This window comes from Gorilla gorilla, chromosome 23 (genome assembly GCF_029281585.2).
Source record: "Gorilla gorilla gorilla isolate KB3781 chromosome 23, NHGRI_mGorGor1-v2.1_pri, whole genome shotgun sequence".
NCBI lineage: Eukaryota > Metazoa > Chordata > Mammalia > Primates > Hominidae > Gorilla > Gorilla gorilla.
The window spans coordinates 15,441,422-15,465,478 of NC_086018.1; the positions used below are offsets into that span (position 1 = coordinate 15,441,422).

Below are 24,057 nucleotides of genomic sequence, written 5' to 3' on the forward strand. Positions count from 1 at the left end.
TACTTAGAGACATGTATAAGTACACATCAATGTATATGATAGAATACATTGTTGCCATTCCTATTTTGAACACACCGATTAGCTAAGAATTTTTTTTTTTAAGTTTTTATTTTAGCCTCATTCATTCTCCAGTGCTTTTTCTTTATGTGGATCGGAGTTTCTGACCTGTATCATTTCCATTCTCTCAAGACTTTTTCTTGGCTGGGCACGGTGGCTCACACCTGTGATCCCAGCACTTTGGGAGGCCGAGGTGGCGGATCACAATTCGGACCAGCCTGGCCAACATAGTGAAACTGTGTCTCTACTAAAAATACAAAAAAATTAGCCAGGCATGGTGGCGGGCGCCTGTTACCCCAGCTACTCAGGAGGCTGAGGCAGAAGAATTGCTTGAACCCGGGAGGCAGAGGTTGCAGTGAGCCGAGATCCCACCATTACACTCCAGCCTGGGTGACAGAGCGAGACTCCGTCTTGCACTGGGTGTTCCCTTCCCTTGGGTCAGTTAGGCTCTGATAAAACCGCATCTCTACTAAAAAAAAAAAAACAAAAAAACTTTTTTTTTTTTTTAATTTCTTACAAGGCAGGTCTACACATCTCCTCAATTGTTGTTGCAGAAAGTCTTTATTCTCCTTCACTACACAAGGATTCTTTGTCAGGGTACAGAATTCTAGGTCGGTGGGTTTTTTCTCATCACTTTATTTCACTCCCCTCTTGTCTTGCTTGTCTGGTTTCTGAGAAGTCAGATATATTGTAATTCTTATCGTCTATAGAGAAGGTGTTTTTTTTTTCCCCCTCTGGCTTCTTGCAGGATGTTTTCTTTCTTTTCTTTATGTGTATTTTTCTGTAGTTTGAATGTGACATGCTTAGAGTAGTTTTGTTTTGTTTTTGTTTTTGTTTTGAGACGGAGACTCACTCTGTGGCCTAGGCTGGAGTGCAGTGGCGCAATCTCGGCTCACTGCAACCTCCACCTCCTGGGTTCAAGCAGTTCTTCTGCCTCAGCCCCCCGAGTAGCTGGGATTACAGGCGCGCGCCACCAGGCCCAGCTAATTTTTTGTACTTGTAGTAGAGACGGGGTTTCACTATGTTGGCCAGGCTGATCTCGAACTCCTGACCTCAGGTGATCCGCCTGCCTCAGCCTCCCAAAGTGCTGGGATCCCATGCCTGGCCTTAGAGTAGTTTTTTGAGCATTTATTGTGCTTGGTGTTCTCTGAACTTCCTTAGATCTGTGGTTTGGTGTCTGACATTAATTTGGATAAATCTTCAGTCGTTGTTTTAAATATTTCTTCTCTTCCTTTCTTCTCCTCTTGGTATTTTCATGTGTTTATATTACACCTTTTGTACCTGTCCTAGAGTTCTTGGGTATTATCTTCTGTTTTTTTGGTCTTTTTTTTTTTCCTTTGGTTTTCAGTTTGTATTGATACATCCTTAAGCTCAGAGATTATTCTTTTTTTCAGCGGTGTCCACTCTCCTAATGAGCCCATCAGTGGCATTCTTCATTTCTGTCACCATGCTTTGCTCTCTGGCACTTCTTTTCATTTTTTCTTAGAATTCCCATCTCCCTGCTCACACTGCCCACCTGTTCCTGCAAGCTGCCTACTTTCTCCATTAGAGTCCTTCACATTAATCAGAGTTGGTTTCAATTTCCTGCCTGATAATTCCACTTCCCTGCCCTCTCTCAGCCTGGTTCCGATGAGTCTGGTCTGATGCTTGTTCTGCCTCTTCACACTACTTTTTGCCTTTTAGTGTGCCTTGCAGTTTTTCTTGGTAGTTGGACAGGATATACTGGGTGAAGTAGGCCTTTAGCAATGTGGTGGTGAGGGGTGGGAAAGCAGGAAGCGTTCTTTAGTTTTAGGATTAGGTCTCAGCCTTTTAGTGAGCACCTGCCTCTGGATGGCGAACTTCACACATGCTTCTCCGTCATCCCCCCACCCTTCATGGGACAAGATGGCTAGACTGGACTGGAGTTGGGTGTTCCCTTCCCCTGCGTCAGTTAGGCTCTGATAAAACCCTCTCTCTACTAAAAATACAAAAAATTAGTTGTGTGTGGTGGCACACGCCTATAGTCCCAGCTACTCAGGAGGCTGAGACAGGAGAATCGCTTGAACCCAGGAGGTGGAAGCTGCAGTGAGCCAAGATCGCGCCACTGCACTCCAGCCTGGGCGACTGAGCGAGACTCCGTCTCAAAAAAAAAAAAAAGAAGAAGAATTAAGTGCTCTGGCCTGTTTCAGAATGGCTCCTTTCCAGAGTGGTCTCCTGCTTCTGGCAAGAGAGGATTTTTCTGATACTCACCATGATAACCTGGTAGAACTCCAGAGGTAAATCTTAGAAGAATTGCCCCCTGTACACCATGAGTGGGTTCCCCTGGAGTTTTTAGCTCTCAGATTTGTTCACCCTGAGGCACTGGTTCCCTTGTAGGTTTCTTCTCTGGTCAGTTGTGATGCTTGGTATTCCCGGCTGTCTCCAGTTTTGGGCACTGTGATTTGCCCTGTGACGTCATCTCTTTGAGGAATCTGAGAAGACTTGTTTCGTCTTCAGTGTGTTTACCTTTTTACTTGTTAAGTCGGACTTCCAAACTCCTCACACGCTGAACCGGAATCCCATTTAGCATCGTTTTAAAGCCTCAATATGCATAAATAATAATTTGCCTTTTCCACCTTAATATTTTCCATTCTTTTTGTTTTTTGTCACTCTGCATCTTCTATTCAGAGCCTATAGCTCTTGAGATTCTGTCATTGTAAGCACATCTTAAAATATTTTTATATTATGTTACCAGAATATGCTAAGTAATTAAATGAACTTTGAGAAGATAATTGTTACCTACCAGGCTAGTCTTGAACTCCTGGGTTCAAGCAATCCTCCTGCCTCAGCCTCCCCAAGTGCTGGGATTACAGGTGTGAGCCACCACACCCGGCCATGGTTACTTTTTTTTTTTAAGTTTGGTAAAGTTTTAATGACCAAGGCTAAGGGTTGGAGTGAGTAGGGATTACTCTGTTAGCAGGCTCTGGGAATCTCATGGTCATGTAGAAAAAGGGATTCCTCCACAATGGGGAGTGTGGTCATCTCCCTCAATCGCAAACACACCTTGAGTTCAGGGAGACATCTCTCCACACTTGGACCATCTTCACAGACCCTGGCGGCAGTCGATGGGCAAAGCTGTGTAACAGTGATGGCCGTTTAGCATTGCCTGGTATTCATTGTCCAGCACGATGATGTGGAGCTCAAATACTCTGCCATCCTCAACGGGCATATTGTTGGATCTCTCCTCACACTTCCAGGCCCACACTCATGGCTGTTCATGATCACCCAATGGCCAAAGTACACTCAGAAATGGAAGGCGATGTCTGAGTGCTCATCGTCCCCCTGTGGAAATGCACCTGCAGCTGTGGGTTGTTGACGAAAGGGAGGATTGGTGTCCCTCTCTCATGCAAGAACCAGTAGACAAAGACACAGGCCATGTGTGGGGCACGGGCAACAGTGATACTGTTGTCTCCCTCTGGGCAGCTCCTATGAATTGTGACCAGTCTTCTCCATGGTTACTTCTAAAGCCATGTTTTTGCCCTAGACATTAATGTAAGAAATATTGATTGCTTGCTTTTTACTAGGTGTTTTGCCAGACAACAGAGAGGTCGAAGACAAGGCGGAGTCCTTGTGTTTCAGAATGATATAATCTAATATCTAAAATTAAGGCTTCTTTCTTTACAGTGTCTATTCTTGAAGCTTGGCTTTTACGTTAACTATGCATTTACTTGCCTTTTGAAAAATGCTAAGAAAGTGTCTTGCGCTTGTTCTCACTACTTTTGGTTTGTTATTTTGTTTAGTAAATTTGTTTGGAAAGATGAATATGGTTGCTTCTCCTTTTAGCGTCCAAGTGTAGTGTGGTATGGTCTTCAGAGGTTATAAATTGCCTCTAGTATCTGAGGAAGAGGATCTTAATCTCATGTATGTGAACACAGGTGAATATGTATGTAGCAGCACCCTGGAATGATTTTTGGTGTGAGAACAACTGTGCTTAGAGCCGTCAAGCTGCCTTCTGTTCTGGTCCTATTTGGTCCTGGTTTTTCTTGTGCTTTGTAATTCTTACTTTCAATACATATTTATTGAGGGCCTATAACATGTCAGGTTTTAGGTGCTGAGTATAGGAAGTCAAATAAGTTGAAGATAACTAAACTACTATATGGGCTCTGAGAGGAATAGGACTATGCAAAAGGATACCTTGGGCACACTGAGCAAATACATCTAAATGAGACTTGGGATTGAGAACAGCTTCCCAGGACAGCAGAGCTTGAGTTAAATGTTGAAGAAGCAAGTGCAGGAATTAGCTTGGGCAGAGTTGATGGGTCTTAGAGGAGAAGCAGCATTCTAGACAGTGGGAACTATTTTGACTCTTGGTTTCTAGTCTAGGCGGATAGACCAAGGGTCTAATCTAGAGATAAACCAGATAGGAGGTTAACACTTAATTAAATGAGAGATGATGATGACTCTGAACTAGACTGGTGGTGGTGGGAATAAAGAATAGGGGCCATAAAAGCGATGTTAAAGAGAAAGGAAAGGAGATAAGATCTACAGAAATTGGTGAATAGTTCAAAGTGGGACTGTGGGAAAGGCGTCTGTGCTCCTTCCCAGAATTCTGCTTTGGGTGGCTGAGATACAGAGGAATTTCCTTTTTTAACCATATATCAAGCTAAGAGATTAGGAAATAAACCCTCAGGTACCCATCATATGTATAGCTTCGGCAGTTACCAACTGAAGGCCAGTCTTGTTTTATCTGTTTCCCCCCACCCAGATTATTTGAAGCAAATCCCAGACATCATATCATTTCATCCATGAATGTATCCATTTGTCTATCCAAAAGACACTGGTCTTTAAAAAAACAAAAACCCACAATACATTATCACACATAAAAAGATTAAAAAGAATTCCGTAATGTTGTCAAATTTCAGATTTCCATAGTGGTCCTCCCTGCTTTTTACAATTTGTTTAAAGTCACATGCAAATAAAGTCCATATGTTGTAAATGGTTCTATTCTTTTAATTTTTTTTTTTCTTCCCTGAGACGAGTCTCTCTCTGTCTCCCAGGCTGGAGTGCAGTGGCGCAATTTCAGCTCACTGCAACCTCCGCCTCCCAAGTTCAAGGGATTCTCCTGCTTCAGCCTCCCAAGTAGCTGCAACTGCAGGCATGCACCACCACGCCCAGCTAATTTTTGTATTTTTGGTAGAGACGGGGTTTTACCATATTGGCCAGGCTGGTCTCAAACTCCTGACCTCAGGTGATCCGCCCGCCTCAGCCTCCCAAAGTGTTGGGATTACAGGCGTGAGCCACTACGCCCGGCCTAAATATTTTTTTATTCTATAGCTTTCCCCTTTTTCTTGCAGTTTATGTTTTGGAGAAACCAGGTTTCTCTTTTTCTGTAGATTTTCCCAGTTGGGAAGTTGCTGATTTTATCTCCATTGAATCATTTAACATGTCTTCGGTTCTCTCCATGTCCTATAAATTGGTGGTTAAATTTGATCAAATTCAGATTTATGTTGGGGGAACACAAATTTTTTTTTAAAATTATACTTTAAGTTCTAGGGCACATGTGCACAACGTGCAGGTTTGTTATATAGGTGTACATGTGCCATGTTGGTTTGCTGCACCCATCGTCATTTACATTAGGTATTTCTCCTAATGCTATTCCTCCCCCAGCCCCCCACCCCACGACAGGCCCTGGTGTGTGATGTTCCCCACCCTGTGTCCAAGTGTTCAATTCCAACCTAAGAGTGAGAATATGCAGTGTTTGGTTTTCTGTCCTTGTGATAGTTTGATGAGAATGATGGTTTCCAGCTTCATCCATGTCCCTGCAAAGGACATGAACTCATCCTTTTTTTAATGGCTGCATATTATTCCATACTGTATATGTGCCACATTTTCTTTAAGCAGTCTACCATTGATAGACATTTGGGTTGATTCCAAGTCTTTGCTATTGTGAATAGTGCCGCAATAAACATATGTGTGCCTGTGTCTTTATAGTATCATGATTTATAATCCTTTGGGTATATACCCAGTAATGGGATCACTGAGTCAAATGGTATTGTGTTCAGAATTGATTCCTTCTGGTGGGTTCTTGGTCTCGTTGACTTCAAGAATGAAGCCGTGGACCTCATGGTGAGTGTTACAGCTCTTAAAGGTGGCGCGTGCAGGGTTTGTTCCTTCCAGTGGGTTTGTGGTCTCGCTGACTTTAGGAGTGAAGCCGCAGACCCTTGCAGTGAGTGTTACAGCTTTTAAAGGTGGTGTGGACCGAAAGAGTGAGCAGCAGCAAGATTTATTATGAAGAGCAAAAGAACAAAGCTTCCACAGTGCGGAAGGGGACCAGGGCAGGTTGTGGCTGCTGGCTTGGATGGCCAACTTTTATTCCCTTATTTGGCCCTGCCCCATGTCATGCTGATTGGTCCATTTTTACAGAATGCTGATTGGTGCATTTACAATCCTCTAGCTAGACAGAAGTTTTCCAAGTCCCCACCTGACCCAGAAGCCCAGCTGGCTACATCTCTCAGTATTTCTAGTTCTAGATCCTTGAGAAATCGCCACACTGTCTTCCAAAATGGTCAAACTAATTTACACTCCCACCAACGGTGTAAAAGCGTTCCTATTTCTCCACATCCTCTCCAGCATTTGTTGTTTCCTGACTTTTTAATGATCGCCATTCTAACTGGTGTGAGATGGTATCTCATTGTGGTTTTGATTTGCATTTCTCTGATGACCAGTGATGAAGAGCATTTTTTCATGTGTCTGTTGGCTGCATAAATGTCTTCTTTTGCGAAGTGTCTGTTCATATCCCTTGCCCGCTTTTTGATGGGGTTGTTTTTTTCTTGTAAATTTAAGTTGTTTGTAGATTCTGGATATTAGCCCTTTGTCAGATGGTTAGATTGCAAAAGTGGGGGAACACAAATTGTTAATGGATGGTGATGGAAGTAGTCACATAATGTCTGCTGTCTCTGAGATGTGAGCAGACATTGATTGTTATTGCCTAGATCCTAGATCCATTATTTTTTAGGGCTTGCACAGTGGCGATTTTTTTCTTTTTAGCGTTAGTACCTTCAGAGTGCACAGTACTTACACAATGGCGATAATTTAATTTTTGGTCATTCATTCTTCAAAGATAACTGGAATATCTTTATAAAGAGAAACTTATCATCAAACATTTGGTTATCCTGGATACAGTTCAAATAGGTAAGATAAAAGCATGATTATTTCCCCCCTTATTTCACAATAAAAGTTTTCAAAATATTGAGTTTGTTCCTAGTGAAAAATACTGTTTCTTTTTCTTTCTTTTTTAAATTTAAATTAAATAGAGACATGGTCTCCCTATGTTGCCTAGGCTGGTCTCGAACTCCTGGGCTCGAATGATCCTCTTGACTCAGCCTCTGAAAGTGCTGGGATTACAGGTGTGAGCCACTGCACCCAGATGCGAAAAATAATGTTTTTATGTGTGTGTGTGTGTGTGTGTGTGTGTGTGTGTGTGTATATATATATATATATATAAAGGCAGCAGAGTCATCTGGGAATGCTCAGGGAATAGGCGTGGTGAGGTAATGTGCTCAAGAGAGACAAATGTTTGGAGTGGCCTCTAGGAGAACAGGAGAGGGGTTGTGGAGCTTGGTTGATGATGGAGATAGCTTATAGTGGTACCAGTGTACATGTGTGAGTCTATTGTTTTTCATTTTTCCAGTGCTCAGATAACTGCCTAGGAGAACATGTAAATGCAATCATTGTTCATCAGGGTTGGGATTTTGCATGGAGGCGTAAAAGAAGGATTGGTGGGATAGAGCAGAGTCTGGAATCATGGGGAGAATGACTGAAGTGACTGATCATGGTGGCGGGGGGATGGTCTAGGGTGGATATGAAGAGAAATGCACAGTGATTGGTACAAAGAAGGTCCTCAGTAAATATGTGGTAGAATTAATAGATGAAGGGAACTAATAGATTGGAAGAAAATATAGTATTGCAAGGACTAGAGATTCCAATGTAGTCAGAATAGGTATTTTGGATATGAATGACATGTGACATAGTAAGATAAAAGACAGGAGGTGAGGATTTGAGAGCAGGGCATATGAAGATCTCACAAGGGAGACCGGGCGCGGTGGCTCACACCTGTAATCCCAGCACTTTGGGAAGCCGAGGTAGTTGGATCGCTTGAGCCCAGGAGTTCAAGACCAGCCTGGCCAGTAGGGCACAACCCCATCTCTACCAAAAAAAAAAAAAAAACAAAGAAAAGAAAAGAAAAAAGAGATCTCACAGGACAGCATCTCTGGATTAGCTTATACAGAGTAAGTTATATCAATGGGGGTTGACTTATGGAAGATAAAAAGGAACTATACAGCGTTGGATGAGTTCTAAGTAAGGATTTCACAACCATTTAGGTTGATGGTGGGAGGGACAGAAGGAGATTACAGCTTATTATAAGGAAATGGGCAGATTAGTGAATAACAGGGAGAAGCAGAGAACTAGAGCTTGATTGCATGAGCCTCAAAAGATGTTTTCATTCATGGTCAGAGTGGCAGTAAGAAGTCCTATATGGCTGGTGGAAGACTAAGCCACCATTAGTGCAGTCTCTAGGGAAGGACTTTCTCCTTAGGAGAAAAAATAGTTTAGTTACGACAAAGAGGAGAATATTGCCAAATTGCTATGCATAGAGGTTAAACCAGTTTAGGCCCCCAACAACAGTGTATGAGAGTATTCATTTCCTATATGGGGCATTCTTTATTTACCACAGGGCTGATGATAGTTTTCCTTTTTATTAGATTTATAATTGGTACATTGGAACTTGATTCACGTCATCCTGTATTCAGTGATGTCTGGCTTCTGAAATGCTGCTGTTATCATTTTATCTGCATTACTTCTTTCATAGGTCAGGCCTCTTACAGTTGTCAAACTTCAGTACAGTTCTATATGAAAAATGCACATAACCTATACCCACATTTGTTTAGCAAGATGGTGTGCACGGGTTCCTGATGAACATTGCAAATGTGTATCTGTAGAAAGGGCCCTACCTTTCTGCACCCTCCCTCTCTTCCCACATGTCCTTTGGCCATCCTTCCATCTGGCACACTTATTCTACCCCCTAATTCTTCAAGATGCTCTATCAGCCAATTTATTCTCCATCAGCCCTTGTAGTTCATCACACTCAATTATCTCTAACCCTCTCCCACCTCCACTCCCAGCACACACCACAGTGCTCCTGCCTCTCAGGGTGTGATTGATTTTCCTTCTCCTTCTGCCAGCTTTCTCTCTGGGTTAGACTGCCCTGTCAGATTGTAGTGCTGAGGAAAGAAGGGTTCATCCTAAGCCTGACTTGTACTCTGTACAGCTGGAGTTGTTTCTCAGCATCCAGCCAAGGCTTCTTTGAAAACACTCGCTGGGGAAAAGAACAAGGTTGCATGATCCCTTTGGGTCATGGCTGCAGTGTCTCTTGGTGGTTTTAAAAACAGCTCACTCCTTGGCTCTCAAATGACCCTGGAAAACAATTGCATTGGCTACATAAGTCATAATAGTTATAGTCAAATCATTGCCTACTATTTATATATATATAATTATTTACCATAATTATGCTAATGCACATCATTAAACCAGATTAACTCTGTTAGTTTTATTTGATCACAACAGTGCCTCGTCTGTGAGTGCTCTGTCTCTATAGTTCTTGTGCATGCTGCATGGTCGAGTGCTCACAACTTAAAGGGAATCTTGGTGAACCTGACAGTGTTGATGTTTGAGTATTGATCATAACCCTGTTCATCCATACACATTTTGCTAGCTTCTGAATGCTGTATCTGTTTTTGCTAAAGCTGGGGTAAAAAAGAAAACTCTGAAATTTGAGTGCCCATTTAATCAGGCATTTAATATACCTTATTTCATTTAGCTCTTACAACTCTGATGTATGTAGGATTGCTGTTTCTTTTACAGGTCAAGAAACTGAAACTTACAGTAATTAATTGAACTGGTCTTGAGGATATTTGGTTTTGAGCTATTTCAAATGAAGGCAATACTACTCACCTCACAAGGTTGATGGGAGGATTATAGTGTCTGTGCAAAACATGAGTCATAGTGCCTGACACAGAAGTTATTGTACATACATGTTTCCTGTTCTCAGTAAATTTATGGTCTAGAACACTCTTCAAAACATATATTTTGTTTGAACTTCATCGGCTCTAAAAGTGATCCATTCCATCTGGAGCTATGGCATAAAATTATTTGCATGTAGATCTTGAATAACTACCAGCAGTTCCTTGCTTTTATATACTACTGTTTCACCTGAATTCAATAAATTAAAATAGGAGCAAAGAAAACTATATTTATATTTTGAATTTATATTTTGAATAGTATCATTGGAGCATGACTTAAAATGGAAAAAAAAAGACTAAAGTGGTAATTCTTACTGATGCGTGTTGTAACATCAAACACGTTTTCTAGTATCCCTCGTATTTTTTCACAGATTTTTTTTGGGGAGGGGCGCGGCTTATTGAGATATTCACAAACCGTACAGTTAACTCATTTGAAGTGTACAGTTCAGTGGTTTTAGTATATTTAGAGTGCGCAGCCATGACCACAGTCAATTTTAGAACATTTTCGACACCCCAGACCTTTCAGCAGGCACACTCCACTCACTTTTTCCCCATCCTCTGGAAACCACTGAGCTTTGTGCCTGTATGGATTTTGCCCACTCTTGACATTTCCTGTAAGTGGAATCACACAGCCCCACTTTGTGCCTGTATGGATTTGCCCACTCTGGACATTTCCTGTACGTGGAATCACACAGCCCTACTGTGGCCCTTTGTGCCTGGCTTTTTCACTTAGCAGAATGTTTTTATGGTTTATTTATGTTGTGGCAGTCATTAGTACTTCATTCCTTTATTGCCAGATACCATTCCACTGTGTGGGTAATACCACATTTGGTTCATCTGTTCATCAGTTGTTGGATATTTGGGTTGTTTCTACTTTTTGGTTATTATCCATAATACTGCTATGAATATTCCTGTAAAAGTTCTTTGTGTGCTCCTAGGTTTTTATTTCTCTTGGGTCTATAGCTAGTTGAATTTCTGGGTCATATGATTACTGTGTTTAACCTTTTGAAGAACTGCCAGACTTTTCCAAAGTCACTGCATTACTTCACATTCTCACCAGCAGTGTATGAGGATTCCAGTGTTTCCACATCCTCGCCAACACTTGTTTTTTATTTTTATTTTTTTAAGAGACGGGGTTTTGCTCTGTTGCACAGGCTAGAATGTCATGACATGATCAAAGCTCACTGCAGCCTCAAACTCCTGAGCTCAAGCAACCCTCCTACCTCAGCCTCCTGAGTACCTAGGAGTGTAGGCGCCACCATGCCCGGCTAATTTTGATTTTTGTATAGGCAGGGTCTCACTGTGATCCTCCCACCTCACCCTGTGATTACAGGTGTGAGCCAGCACACCCAGCTCTGTCTGAGTGTGGCTTTAACAGACTTGTTCATGTCAGTATTGGTGACAGTCAGATGCTTTATTGTTACCCATAAATATAACACATTCTGTATGGTGTTTTTCCTGGTACATTTCTAAGCTTGCACTCTTATCACCGAGCTACATCCCCATCTCATGTGTTACATTTCTGGTTGCCTAAGTACTGCACTGATTTTTGGGTGGAATCGTTTATCGCTTATGTCGTTGGCAAACTGGAGAGTTAATTCTTTGAACTGATACGAACAATATCACTTTCTGGTTAAAGTCAATATGTGTGTGAAGGCCTCATATTGCTGTATTTAAAAAATCTTTAGAAACACTTTTCACATGTAGTCTGTCTCAATAATAGTGTGTAGATTTTAAAGGAATGCTGTTAATATAATACCCAGTTTGGGGAAAGCTTATGTGTAGAACTGATAAAGGTATTTTAAAGGTTGTCAGTAACACATGTCAACTCAAACCATGTGTTGATTTGCTCAAAGAAGTTAAAATTAACGTTTTAGAGTTACATTCTCCCCTGTCATCCCATTGTGTTTGTTTTCCTTATTGTTGTTCTTTAAACAGACTCTGGCTCTGTTGCCCAGGCTGGAGTACAGTGCCTCGATCACTGCTCACTGCAGCCTTGACCTCCTGGGCTCAAGTAGTCCTCCCACCTCAGCCTCCCAAGTAGGTGGGACTACAGGTGCGCACTGCGATGCCCGGCTAATTTTTGTGTTCTTTGTAGAGACAGGGTTTTTCTGTGTTCCCCAGGGCTGGTCTTGAACTCTGGAACTCAAGCGATCCACCCACCTCGCCCTCTCAAAGTACTGGAATTACAGGCATGAGTCACTGTACCCGGCCTCCTGTCTTCACAGTGTTACTGTGAATATCCAAATACAGTTGAATGCATTATCAAGGAGGAGCTATTGCTGAAAATTGGTTCTTTTAGGGGGAGGTGATGAAAAAAGCTTAGCTATTATGATGGTTTTTGCAATACACAACCTGTTTCTGTCATACTAAAATTTCATGGTTTGGGGACAATGGGGAGCGAATCTAAAAAGATTCCTTATAAGGGTGGTAATGAAAAATAGGTTGAGAAATAGTTCCCTGGGCATAAAACAGTTGCTAGAATATAACTAAGGTCACTGGAAATCATTTAGTCAGACCTTTTCCCCCAGTGTTTTAAAGTAAGGCACAGAGTGAAATAACGTATTTTGTTAAATAAGCAGTACTTACTCTGTGTCAGGCCACTTTTTCTGTCCATGAGGGTAAAAAAAAATGAAGAGGCCTTTTGCTTCTCTTGGGAGAATGAACAGTTAAAGCATGGTGTGACTATTGTTCTGTCAAGGTGAGTGGGAACACAGAGGAAAGGCCACTCACGTTAAGTCAGCTTGAACGAAGGCGAGGAAGGATCCAGGAGAGGTCATGCTCTGAGTCCAGACCCATCCTTCTAGGCAGCTGTAGTGGAATTTAGTTGTTTTCCAAACTTGAGTGTTTGAGAACCTTGGATTGTTTAATTTGAAATGCAGCTTCTGAGGCCGGATTCTGGAGACTCTGATGCAGGCAGTGCAAGAATCTTGCTTTAGGATTCACCGCTTTACATGGTGGCAGTACAGTAGGCCTTCTTCAGGGGCAACTTAAGTTAGTAGTCTAACTTTCCTTTTTGGACACTAACCCTTCAGGCTGCTGCCTTAATCACTTTCCCAGCAGTCTAGAAATAAGTTCACCCCCACCATGGATTAGAACCCCCCACTCTTTTTGTGCCCGCACCCCCTCTGCTGCTCCCCGTAGCTAAGCTGTCACTCCTGTCTTGTTTTATGTTCTGTTTGTGTGTATTTTCTTGAGCACTTTCTTTTATGGTCATTTTGGGTGTGGGATACCTTTACCTACTGCTGTTCAGAATAAAGGCAGTGAGTCTCATCTTTTTACCTAGTCAGAGAGTATTTTGTTGAATCCTGGGTGTTACAGTGAAAGGATAGTGTCAAGTCAAGGGGGACTTGAGAGCAGCCAGCATTATCTGGCACTGATGGAAAGAAAGGAAGGAACACGCATGGGGTATTGTTGAAGTACGAGCTAACCTGCTACTCATTGATGTAGGGCTAATGTCGAAACTCAGAAGCCTGCAGGGCCAGACAGGTAACTTAATGGAGGGGATGGGGCCTGATGTGCAGTTAATGAGTTGGAGGATCCATGTCCAGTCTAAGAGGCAGCCCCCTGTTAGTGCCAGCTGAGTCATGAAGAACTGTGAATCAGTCAGACTTGATTTTTCAAGCAAAGGGAGATACCCAGATTTTTATGTAAGCTCCTCCAAAGTTCTTTCTTTCTTTCTTTCTTTCTTTCTTTCTTTCTTTCTTTCTTTCTTTCTTTCTTTCTTTCTTTCTTTCTTTCTTTCTTTCTTTCTTTCTTTCTTTCTTTCTTTCTTTCTTTCTTTCTTTCTTTCTTTCTTTCTTTCTTTCTTTCTTTCTTTCTTTCTTTCTTTCTTTCTTTCTTTCTTTCTTTCTTTCTTTCTTTCTTTCTTTCTTTCTTTCTTTCTTTCTTTCTTTCTTTCTTTCTTTCTTTCTTTCTTTCTTTCTTTCTTTCTTTCTTTCTTTCTTTCTTTCTTTCTTTCTTTCTTTCTTTCTTTCTTTCTTTCTTTCTTTCTTTCTTTCTTTCTTTCTTTCTTTCTTTCTTTCTTTCTTTCTTTCTTTCTTTCTTTCTTTCTTTCTTTCTTTCTTTCTTTCTTTCTTTCTTTCTTTCTTTCTTTCTTTCTTTCTTTCTTTCATGTTGGACAACCAGTGAAAAGCAAAACAAAACTGCAGACCAAAACAAACGTTGCTGCCTGCTACCAGTTTGCAATTTCTTATGCATTCCATGAAACTGACTAGTTGACAGTCTTTTCAGATTGACAGTCCATGAACAGGAATTTGCTTATATTTCTAAGACTCAGACCTTGGCAGAAAGATCGGAAAGCAAGGTAGAATTTGGAGACCGGGTTTTATAATTGTAAGATCTCACTTTTGTGAATTGCTGATTAGAATTCACAAAAGTTAGATCCATGGTGCAGTGCCTCTTCTCTCATCTCTAAGTTTAGGAAACCCTGAGCACCTTTTGAACTGTGTAACCTGACAAGAAAGATGTCTGGGGAATTAGCAAGTTCTATTTTTGTGTGGTCCAGTGAAAATTCTGGACAGGCCACAAACACATTCTAGGGAGTCTAGAATAGACTCCCTAGAGCTCTTTTAATTCTTAAAAAAAAAAAAAAAAAAAAAAAACAATAGGAGCAGGACTATCCAACTTAATCCAGTGAAACAGTGATTTTTTTTCATAGTCATCCCATCCCTTATACAGTGTCTCTCTGGCCAAATTAATTAATACATCAGATGTTCTGAAACACACTGTACTAAATTAGATTTGGGGTCATAGCTGTGAATTATCAGTCATCCTCCAAGGGTGCTGGGCAAAGCAAAGGTAAATTTTTTGAAACTTTAGTTTCTTTCTTTTCTTTTCTTTACCTTCTTTCTTTCCCTCCCTCCCCCCCTCCCTCTGTCTGTCTCGCTCTGTCACCCAGGCTGGAGTGCAGTGGCACCATCTCAGCTCACTGCAACCTCCGCCCCCTGAGTTCAAGAGATTCTCCTGCCTCAGCCTCCTGGGTGGCTGGGACTACAGGTGCGTGTCACCACGCTCGGTTAATTTTTTATATTTTTAGTAGAGACGGGGTTTCACGGTGTTAGCCAGGATGATCTTGATCTCCTGATCTCGTGATCTGCCCGCCTCAGCTTCCCAAAGTGCTGGGATTGCAGGTGTGAGCCACTGCACCCAGCCTTTAGTTTCTTGATGTACCATTTGCTGTTAGCTTAAATTATGCCAACTACAGCCCAAGCTTAATTCAACATTTAAATAAAGTTCTATGCACAATAATACAACACAGCACTTCTATTATAGCAACAACATTAGCTGTCTCTAGTTCATAAAATAAGAAACTGGAGTGACAGAAGAAAGACTTGGGTTGCTTGTTCCCACCTTTGACTTGTAGACTTCCTTAATGGTCTTTCATCAGATGCTTAAGCTGCCAGAGTATCCCTTATGAATTAACCAGCTACTCTTTGGGAAACTGCTTTTGTACTACTTCCAATTCTGACAACCTTTTTCTCAAGTTGAGCTGCCTCTGTTCCTACTTCTGAAATGCCTGTGCAATGCTGACTGAGTTTGTCACCAGTAAGTTCTCCCCAGACAGGGAAGTCCTGCGGGACCAGTATCAGTCCTCGGTCAGGAAGAGGTTGTATAAATAGCGGGTGCTCACACTCTAGAAAAAGGGGCGGAGGAGAAGGTAAGTGTTGAGCCCCAGATGTGAACTCCTATTTTTGTTTCAGGGTAATTAATGTTTCCTTAAGTGAGCTAAGCCTTGGGCTCTTGCGCCTCTGGCTTTCAGGCCTGAATCAGCAATCTTTAGGCAGGAACTGGGGGTGGGGAAAAGGATTTTGTATTTCATGTCATCCCCAAATGAATGAAGTAATATGAGAGCAGCACTTTCTGAAGCTTGGCCTTGAGGCTGGAGAATGGGTTGTGGAAGGTGAAAACTTTCCTTTTAAAATCCTAGTGACTTGGGGAGAACTGGCCTCTGCCAAGTCTCTTGCTGCAGTCTGATGACTGCAGCTCTCAGAGATGCTGTTGGGTTGTCTGGTGTTTGTTTCTAGTTCTCTGCTTGAGTGTTAGTGCCATTAGATGGTCTTGCCCCTGTCGGCGCTTCTGCCTTCCCTGTCTTCCCCTTCCCCCTTGGCCTCCTAAATTAGATACATTCCCCCTCTGCTCCCAGACGTCTCCATCTCCTCATCCCCTGACAGAGCAATCATTTATCAAGTTGTTTCACGCGTTGTCGGGAGGGGGGCCCTGGGGACTCAGTTTGTTTCGTCCCTTTGTTGAAGCTCCACAGGATCGGCCAGCTTAGTCTCCAGCCAACTGCTGAGAGTTGCTGGACTCCAGGAGCAAATGTTAAAGGGGCCGCCTTTCATCTACTTGCTGTGACTTCAACCTTTCTATTTAAATTCCAGCTTATTGGAACTCACATACATACACTTCCTCGACATGTTTTTGATCATGTGATGTTTCTTTTTCATTATGTACCTCCCCATCCATACCGTCATTGAGGACCTGAAATAGATTTTTCATAGTGTATTACTGTAGACATACTTTGTAAGTAGGAGTTCCTGCTTTTTTATGACTTCTTTTTATGTATGCTTTGACTTATCAAGGTGTCACACTGTTGACTGTCCATAGAAATTTCTAAATAGTATACGGATTAAAAAAATTTTTAAAGTTTGTCAGACTTGAAAATGCAAGGTGAGCATCACTGCTTCTTAGCAGGAGTGATGAAGGTTTTCCATAGTGTCTACAAAGATAAAAGGAAAAATTTCCTTCGACTTCAAGGATGTATAGTGTGAATGTTAACCAATGTTGACCATGAATTTGAAAGATGGATGTTACTTACTGTAAGTTAATAGTTTAAAAGGACAAAGTTTCTTTTGTGGAGTAATAGAAATGAGACTTTAATGTTAATGAAAATTTTTTTCTGTGATCTAGGAATATTTCCTCCCAGTATTTTATTATGAAAACTTTCAAATGAACAGAAAAGTTGAAAGAATTGTACATTATATTTGGGGTTTTAAAAATGCATTTCTTTAGCAAGCTGAATATAACATGCAGTAGTATCGTAATGCATTGTAAAGTTATGCTTGGAAGCAAAGTAACAACAAAAATGCCCCAGATGACATGCGTTACAAACAGAACATTTCTAAAATGAGTCCCTTTCAACCTGAACAGGGCTTATCTTGTGTTTATTGTAGACAAGCTGTGCCCAGAACCTAAAGTTGTATAGTATTGAGAAGTTTAGTGGGGAAAATGTTTTCCTTTCTCATCACTTGTTTTGGGTTGAAAATATTTAATCACTTTGATGAGACTTGTCGACTGACAAGTAGTTTATAATGAGAGTAAATTGTCCTTAGTACCGTGATTTGGTTCCTGTATATGGAGTCTCTTAAAACAACTTACTCAATTTAACATCAAAATGAGCCCAAAATGTTTTCCCATAAGGCAAGCTTGTCCAACCCACCTGCCCGCAGGCCGCCTGCAGCCCAGAACGGCTTTGAATGAGGCCAACACAAATTCGTAAACTTTCTTAAAACATTATGAGATTTTTTTTTTTTTTGCAATTTTTTTAAAGCTCATCAGGTATCATTAGTGTTAGCATATTTTATGTGTGGTCCAAAACAATTCTTCTTCTTCTAGTGTGGGCCAGGGAAGCCAAAAGATTGAACAACCCTGTCATAAGGTATGTCATTATTGGGATGATTTCCAGCTGAAAAACTTCAGTGTGTTATTTCTTACTGATTTTTCACAGTGAAACTTAATAAAATTGTAATCGCTAAGAAAAAAAAGTTGTTTTCTTTTTTTCTTATATTAATACTGTTTGGCTGGACATGGTGGCTCATGCATGGAATTCCACACTTTGGGGGAGGTCAAGTTGGGAGGATCACTTGAGGCCAGGACTTAGAGACCAGCCTGGGCAACAGAGTGAGACCTCATCTCTACACATTTTTTTTAAAGTATATATATATATAAAAGCAAGAAGACCTAGCATTAATTCTGAAAATTAATGTGTACTACTTGCTAGATATTTTTTCTAGCAGTGAATAAGACACATAAAAATCCTTTTGGAACATGAATTCTATGGGAGAAGAAACACTCCCTTTTTTTTTTTGGATGTTCCATATAGCTAGTATTGGCAAATTTTTTCTGTAAAGGGTCAGATATTAAATATTTTAGGCTCTGAGTGCCAGATAATTTCTGTTGCAGTTACCGAATTTACTACAAAAATGAATGGGCAAGGAAGGCTGTGTTTCAGTAAAGCTTTATTTATACTAATGGATGGTAGACCATAGCTTACTAACCTCCTGTTCTAAGGCATAAAAAAACATGGACAAGCAACAGATTTAAGAAAAAAGTATTTGCAAAGCAGGTGACAGACAGTTAATATTATAATATACAAACAGCCCAGTGGAACAATGGGCAAAGGATATGAGTAGGTTGCAAGTCACAAAAGAATAAATCTTAATGACAAAAAAAAATCTGAAAAGATCTGACTGGCAAAAATTATTAAGTAATATCTGTGATTGGAAAGGAAAAGGAATACTCTTATACTTTACTAACAAAAAAATTAGACTGATCAGCCTTTTTGGAAAACAATCTGGTAGTACCTATTAAAATTTAAAATACATAAATGTATGTACTCTCATTGCTCCAGTAATGCCAGTCCTGGAATTTTAATCAATGGGTACAAAACAACTGCTGTGCAATGGACAAGGAATGTCATTGCAGCGTGGTTCTGTGTGGCCTAAAATGGAGAACAGAGTGAAAGCCCGTCATTAGTGGGGTGGCTGAATAGGATGTTACCTGCGTACCGTGGAGTATTAGCTCACCTTTTAATAGAATGAAATGGACCTACACTATACCACTTGACTTGGAGAGATTTGCACAAGATAGAAAATGTGCAGGCAAGCATGGGTAGTATCAGTCTATTAGAAAAGGCCTACGCCCATACATTGATGCATGTGTCTGCATGTATGTATATATGAATATGATTACATGGAAAAAAAAAAGTATACTTGTTTGTATATAAGGGGAGTTACTGAAGTAGGGAGTAAAAAAAGGAAAGAAAATTGTATACAAACAACCCCCAGAATGAATAGTATGATTGTTTTTTGAATTTATATAAAACTGTGTGTGTGTGTGTTGTGGGGGGTATCTGTATTTATTCACATCATTTTTTAAAAGGAAAAACTAAAATAGTCATTAGTCATTCAGGCTCCATCAGCTTAAAGATTTGTCAGAGGGCTTCCTAGCTCCCACTCGATGTTGTAAAATAGGCTCACCTTTATTACATTCCCAATTACTTGGCCTATTTTTTGCCTTGTTGATTGAAAAATGGAACTCTTTCTCTGTCTGTTACGGCATAAAAACTTTATGGAAAAGACAAAATGCCTCAGAGAAATGACTCTCTGTAGGTCTCACTAGTAACTAAGGAACTAAAATTTGAGTGGAATTCAGGTCTGTCCTTACACTTATTATGATATTCCACACTGTCTATTCCCTGTCTCTTGAAGTGAAGCTGGGACTTTTATTGATTTATTGATCTGATATCTAACTTGAAGTAATGAGAGGGAAGGTTATATAGCATTATATAGCAAAGTGATGTAAGAAAACAAGAAAAACTTGATTTCAAGTCTCCGAACAGATTTATTAGAAACAGAAATTTGACTACCACCCTCTGATCCCTACCCCTCCACTCCTTTCTCAACATGATGATTATACAATCATTACAGACATCCCCTGTGTTTTCTGGGACTTTTTTTTAGTAACCAAATGTTCAAGAAAGTGTAGTGCCTTGTATCTGTTGATGGTTATATTTCTAATTTCATGGGTATTCAGCTGACTGTCAGGTCTTATTAACACTGTTTTTGGGGGGGAGGGGCGGGGGCAGGGGGCGGGATGGAGTCTCACTCTGTCACCCAGACTGGAGTGAAGTGGAGTGATCTCAGCTTACCACAACCCGGGTTCAAGTGATTCCCCTGCCACAGCCTCCAGAGTAGTTGGGATTACAGGTGCATGCCACCACGCCCGTCTAATTTTTATATTTTTAATAGAGACGGGGTTTCACCATATTGGCCAGGCTGGTCTCGAACTCCTGACCTCAGGTGATCCGCCTGCCTTGGCCTCTCAAAAGTGCTGGGATTACAGGCGTGAGCCACCATGCCTGGCCTATTAACACATTAAAATGATGCGTGTTGAGGGAGCAAGTATACTGGTTGTTGTTGGGAATCTGGGATGGCCCTAGATAGATCTTTCCTGCTGCCAGATATAGGAGGAATATGATGGAACGCACAGCTGTGATACCGTACTAGGCTGATAATCTTAACACAGAGCCCTTCAATTTTATTTTAGTTTAGCAAATAATATTTGTATTGTAGTATGGCAGTTTTAAATCACTCACCATGATTTGTATAGAATAGTGCATCATTTATTCTAACGTGATGAAAGCTTTCTTTTAAAAAGTAGCCGGGGGAGATTGACTAGGGGTTAAATGCTTTCCCTGTGTCTTACTCTGTGGACCCCACCCCCCGTTACTTGAATGAATGAATGAATCCTTCTTTTTTGAGGATATTGCCAGAGGATAATAAGTTATCTAGATGTCTCAGTCCTGGATCTATGAATAGATTGTTTTTCCAGTCTTGATAGATTATTTCTGGTTTGAAGAATTTTAAATGGAAACAAGATTAAGAAAGATGATAAATAATTGTTTGGCTAAAGTCCTTTATGAAACAGAATTTACAGAAATGTGATTAAGATGTATAACTCACCTTGTGGTAAGAATTTCATGGAACATGTTCAAGTATAAAATAAAGTTCCATAGGGAGGTGATATCACACACCATACTCTGTCTTACAATTTTTGTCTCTCACAAGGAAAGGATTTGGATGTTCTGAACATATTTCTCTGCAGGAAGCGGGTGGCAGACCTGTTGACTTCATTTTCATTGACCATCTTCTACTAGAATCAAACTCTGGTCTCTTTGAAATTATACAAAGTTGGGAAGCTATTTACATTATCAGCAGCTTTACCTATTTTGAATTCAGAAGAAGATGCAAGGTGGGAAAGACAGAAAAAGAACCGCAAAACAAGAGCATGTCATACTAGAAGAGTTCCGTGTGAAATTCAGAATTTGGTCCCCTTAACACTATTCACTTTGGAGCTCCTGGGAATCCATGGTGAGGGAAGCTTGTTAAAAAATGCAGATCAGGCCAGGCGTGGTGGCTCACACCTATAATCCCAGAACTTCAGGAGGCCAAGGTGGGAGAGGATAGCTTGAGGCTAGGAGTTCTGGAGCAGCCTGAGCAACATAGGGAGACCCCCATTTCTACAAATACATACATATTTTTAAATTAGTTGGGCGTAGTTGATGCATATCTTGTAGTCCTAGCTACTAGGGAGGCTGAGGCAGGAGGATCACTGGAGCCCAGGAGTTCAAGGCTGCAGTGAGCTTTGATCACACCACAGGTTTTTTTGTTTGTTTTGTGTTTTTTGAGATGGAATCTCACTCTGTAGCCCAGGCTGGAGTGCAGTGGTGCGGTCTCAGCTCACTGCAGCCTCCATCTCCCGGATTCAAGCAGTTCTCTGCCTCAGCCTCCCGAGTAGCTGGGATTACAGGCGCCTGCCACCACCGCCTGGCTAATTTTTGTATTTTTAGTAGAGACGGGGTTTCACCATCTTGGCCAGGCTGGTCTTGAACTCCTGACCTCATGATCCACCCTCCTTGGCCTCCCAAAGTGCTGGGATTACAGGAGTGAGCCACCGCGCCTGGCCAATCACTAGATGATAATAGTAATTCACAGGCTTCCCTAGAATCATTCACATTTTTGCTTCATGACTGAATGAGTCATAGGTGTTAATGGCATTTTGCATTTGCAGTTGTTTTATTTTTTAAACTTTATCTTGGAAGAAAACCCTTTCTTCTGTTGGAATAGTGGAACCTTTTTCTATTCTTTCATCAGGCTCCATTTACTTGCTGTCCAGTCTGCCAGTGGTATGTCCTGGTGTGTTTCTTTGTACTGTTTGCTTCTGAGCGTCTCTTCCTGCCCTCTAGCTCGTTTTCTTAAAGGACAAACAAAACCTCTTAGCAGCCATTCTACAAATCCTTAAATCCATAATGCCCAGGAAAGCAAGGCAGGTAGAATGTTGGGCATCCAGTTAGAGCTGATGTGCTTTAAGGTAAGTTTCCCGTTTTTAATTTTAACAGTCAATAATGTTGCTCTGGGCAATTTCTCTATTAAAATTCTGTTTGGCTGTGACTTGTTGTAATTGTAATAATATTTTACATAGTTTTATTATCTGTGGAATTAATCTTAGAATATTCAGAAAGGAAAAAAGGGCAGAATCCCTTTAAGCAGCAGGAGTCTTAGAGACTCCCTGGGAGCCAAGGGCAGATGGTGGAAAGGCACCAGCAGGGAGGAGACAAGATCATATTCAGTCCCAGGAGTTTACTCATCTCTAATTCTGACCCAGAAGAAGAGATGGAAAAAAAGTTACTGCTTAAAATTGACTCCGGCTTAGCAGCTTCAGTTGTCTGAAGTAGGCAGCGAGGACGGGCCTTTCTCTGCCGCAGCACCCCGCACCTTCACATCGCCTGTTCTGTGCACCACTGTTGTCTTTAGAGCGACTTCCGGGTGACTCCCCACTCCTCCTAATCTCCTTCCTGGTTTAGCCTACTTTATCTTTTTAGGTTACTTACCAGATTCCAGGAGGCATGGAGGGGTGTCAGCTCTTAAGATCAGCCTGACAAGCTGAGGAGAGACATAAAAGTTGATAGAGGCACGGAGATTCAGACTGGGAAAACATTTTGAAACGTAGGACGGAAGAGAACAAAAGTAATTTAGCCGTACCGTAAAAAAGCAGAATGAGATGACTAAAGTAAAGGCAAGGTTGTTTAGATAGTTCACCACCTTTTTTGGTCCACTAAAACATTAATTAAACTCTGTAGGCTTCACCCTTCCTCCCAGGTATTTGCATGTGCAGGCACACATACGCACTTGGCTGGTCGGACTGGCAGTGCACCCGGCCTCTGGTTAGTCGGTCTGTGGTCTCCCCTGGAGCTTAGTACAGCTCAGTCATCTTGTCACCCTCTCTTTCAGGCCCTGGTGGTTTCTTTTCACAGTATACTTCCATAGTTGATTGCAGACAGTGAAGCGTTTGCTGGCTAATACAGTTCGTGTTAATTCCTCAGCTGGCATCTGAAGCACCAGGTGACATATGAATAAGCAACTCTTCTAGGTTGTCAGGCTGGTAAGGAGTAATTAAAAATAGCCTTGGCCAGGTGCAGTGGCTCATGCCTGTAATCCCAGCACTTTGGGAGACCAAGGCGGGCAGATCAGTTAAGGTCAGGAGTTCGAGACCAGCCTGGCTAACATGGCAAAACCCCATTTCTACTAAAGATACACAATATTAGCCGGCGTGGTGGTGCACACCTGTAGTCCCAGCTACTCGGGAGACTGAGGCACGAGAATCGCTTGAACCCGGGAGGAGGTTGCAGTGAGATCATGCCACTGCACTCTAGCCTGGGCGACAAAGTGAGACTCCACCTAAAAAAAAAAACTTGAACTACCACCATCAAGATTTCTCATGGGAGAAGTCATACAAAATGAGAAATTGCAATAGCGTCCTTTTCACACCAAACTGAACCCAGCCTAGAACTAATCCTGAAAGAACTAGTCAGGGCAAGCTAAGGCTTAAACAGAAGTAAATGTTTTTCTTCTACTTAAAATCAAAGGGTTAGTAAAAGCTTTCAGTAGGAGCACCGTTGGGTTTACTGTGTTAATTACATCAGGATAGTAGCAGTACTTTTCCAGGAAGGTGATACAGATAATAATCTGATCGCTAAACTAAAAAGAATATTCCGCAAAAAAACCAAGTATCCTTACTATGAAAAAGAATGTGCTGATTTCTCTTTGAAGAACTGATTTGATCTTTGACTTCTCAAACAGCTATAATTTTATTTTTCTCTTTATTTTGCTACTTTTATATCCTT

At 41.3% G+C, this 24,057-nt stretch overlaps 1 protein-coding gene across 5 annotated transcripts in view; it reads left to right on the forward strand.

Moving 5' to 3' along the window:
• The window catches only part of CECR2 (CECR2 histone acetyl-lysine reader), a 190,408-nt gene that overhangs the window by 54,447 nt on the left and 111,904 nt on the right, over positions 1 to 24,057 (forward strand). The gene's annotated exons all lie outside the window — the stretch shown is intronic.